The 3,210-nt window shown below is 40.3% G+C and overlaps 1 pseudogene; it reads right to left on the reverse strand.

Moving 5' to 3' along the window:
* Positions 1-1,029: 1,029 nt before the first annotated feature.
* LOC137946763 (WAT1-related protein At4g30420-like) lies at positions 1,030-2,828 on the reverse strand (annotated as a pseudogene).
* Between the last annotated feature and the right edge of the window lie 382 nt (positions 2,829-3,210).

The raw sequence follows: 3,210 nt of genomic DNA on the forward strand, positions 1-3,210 counted from the left end.
AATTGTAAGTTGAATATAATAATTTTCAGCCATTCTTTTCTTCTTTGGTTTTATTTTCTTCAGACTAGCGCAATTTTTTTTTTCAAAAAAAAACCCTTTTTCGCTTTTCTCCTCCAACCCATCTCTTTTTCCCTCCCGCGCAGGCACTCCTCTCCTTGTGGAAATCTCTCTTTCCCCTTTTTATTCTTTTCTCCTCCCGTGCGTCGCTTTTCTCCCCCCGTGCGTCTCTTTTCTCCTCCCGCACAGGCACTCCTCTCCTCGTGGAAATCTCGCTTTCCCTTTTTTTTTCTCCTCCCGCGCTGGTACTGTTCCTCTCCTCGCGGAAATCTCACCGGCGATGTCTCTCATCGTCTGTACTCTCTCCGACTGTCTCTCTCGTCGTCGGGATGCTCCGGAATGTTCTTCCCAGAGGGGTCGTGTTCAAAATGGATCTCGCGAGAGGACTCACAATTTAGATCTCTGCTCTCTCGCCATCTCTGCTTTCGGGAGGCTCTTCCTGATCCCTCTTTCAATTTTTTCTTTTGATCCCTAAACCTCTCTGCTTCTACGACTGCGGCGCAAGAATGAGAGGTCGTCGAAAAATAATTTCTTCCCGAAGTTGCTAAACATGCTCTGATACCAGATGTTGAAAATTCTAATCACAATGCAATTCAGAAGAATAAATAAATGTTCATTATCATTCAAAAATATGTTGTTGACTTTTGTAAGCCTTACAAATAGCTAAAAATAGAAAAACAAACTCACGTCTTATGATCCTAATAATGTGGTAAATAACTAAGGTCCAAATCCTAAATAATAGAATATGGACAAATTCAACTAACAACCCCAAACACCCTCTAATAATAATAAAAAAAAGATTCTACGAGAGCTACAACATCAACATCCATTCCCAACTCTAATTTCTAAACATGAAACCTTTTGCTAGTGTCCACGTTACACTCCGATTTTACCCAGGCTTGTGTGACCGCAACAAGCAGTCTTTCCTTTGAAAATGATCTTCTTAATTGTTAATGAAAATCGAAAGTGCAACTACCAGTTGCATTCTTTGACCTTCTTTTGCAACAAAGGCTCCTTCACATCAACTCTGTAGCTGTCAACTGATTCATTAGTAACGATCTTGACGGTGATGACCTCATCACTTGGCCTTAGCACCTCCTCTTCATCCTTGTAATCTTTACTTTTGCCCCATAGGACAACATATTAACCACTCACAACGGCAACCACGCCTATCAAATTGGAGTGAAAAAGAGATCAAACGAGTTAAAGATTGATTATTAGATTAACAAATGCAGATCCTTAATTTGTAAACGAATTGGACTGAGTAGATACCTCCCCAAGTAAAGCTTCACATGGAGAAGAAGACAGGGAAAGATTGTCACTATGACTGTGTTGAGAGGGTTGAACATGGCTGAGAACAAAGGGCATTGTTTGGATATGCACCAAGACTGACCAAAGAAGGAAAGACCAAACCCTATAACTCCCTGTTAACTATAACACTCGTTAGAAGATTACGACCAAGGAAATAGTTGCTCATGCATTTTAACTCGCTACAAAGGTGCACACAATTATCTGCAGTCACCCTCTACATCTGAGCAATTGTGCGTGCTCATAACACTCTTACAATGATGCCGCAGAAAATTACACTGTATATATATATTTTGAGGAAAAAGAGTAAAAGGACAACAAACATTACCGTGAAAAAGCAAGAGAAGAGCTCATAGCGTGAACTGAACATCCAAACTTTAAGATCTGGTTGCAAGAAGAATGCCAGTGCTGCTAACTGCAAAGTAACCAAAAAGCACATCCAAGCTGCTAGAGATAAGTGATCAGGATAGCTCGCTAACATAGGAACCTGTTACTAATATTCACAGGAAGATGGCATGAGAGATCTGAACTCGAAGTTCTGTGAAGTTTTTTAGGAGCTCAAATACCTGCAAAATCAGGAAACAACTGCTTCCAAAGAGAAAAAGACAGCCCAGTAGCCAATTGTCACCTACTGTGGGGATTGTCAAAGCTGATATGAAAGAACCCATGTTTAAGAGCTTTGGCCCTTTCAATAAAGTCATCTAAATAGCTTTTGAGACACAAATCAAGGTCCCCAGCACCTTAACTAGGCTTCTTAAGCTTCTGAATTCCACTTTTTCTAGTCTGAGCATTTTAAAGAAATCAATGAATTAGTAATCTTTGAAAGAGTTCAATCCCAAGTTTTTATTTCGCTACCTTAATGAAGCTGCCAGAAGAAAAGTCAAGGTAGGGATTAGGTTTGACATGGCACTTTCGATGGAGGAAGAAACCAAATAAAGGCCTTCAAAGTACAAGATCTGGTTGATGGTAACACTGTTGCAAATCTCATAGTAAGAAGACATCAGCAATAACTAGAACATTCTAGTACATGTTTTTTTTTGTTAAAGTAGAGCAGAAAATCAAATATAAAGAAACGTACCCAAGAAGGGAAGCAACAAATATCAGGAAAAAGCTCATGACTCCCATTCCTACTGCACCTTCTTTCCTACGGTAGCAATGAAACATACAACACAAGGGCGTACAACAACTCCATTAATTTTCATTCCAAACTCAGAGAGAGAGACATCGTATTTATGTGTGTGTGTGCGCGAGAGAGAGACAGAGAAAGAGAGAGAGACACCTGCCACAAAAATAAGCAATGGGTACCATAACAAAAGTTGATATGCCCTGCCTGTAAACAACAAAGACGGTTGGGCTCATTCCAACAATAAGAGCAGCCCGCGTGGAGAGCGTAATAGTTGCATAGACGAACTGTAACCCTGTGTCATGGCAAATTCTGGCTTATGGCTCTCCAAGCAGCCCATTTCTCTCAATCCATAGCAAGAGATGAAATCCTCAACTATTTCTCACTGATTCAGAAATATTCCTCCCTCTCACTTGAATATATATCCTGCACAGACAGAAATGGTATCGACCTGCGAAATGAACCCGACGCTGTCTCTTTTTTTCCTTCACAAGATGAGACAACAATCCTAGTTGCAAATATCGTATTCAACCACATCACAAACGTGATTTAATACTCCAGCCAGTAGTTACCAATCAATAAACTAATCCAGCTAAGGAAGAATTGAGAGGGACTTGCTTGTTACACGAAGTATATCTGTGTAAGAGGCTTGGAAGGATATGCAGGAAGCAATCAAACCTGGGTGTATTTGGTCCTATCTCCAATATCAGAGTTATCACCGA

Source organism: Aristolochia californica, unplaced genomic scaffold (assembly GCF_029961685.1).
Source record: "Aristolochia californica isolate CCGP_79_NKW_82.1479 unplaced genomic scaffold, dmAriCali1.0.hap1 SCAF_12, whole genome shotgun sequence".
Lineage (NCBI taxonomy): Eukaryota > Viridiplantae > Streptophyta > Magnoliopsida > Piperales > Aristolochiaceae > Aristolochia > Aristolochia californica.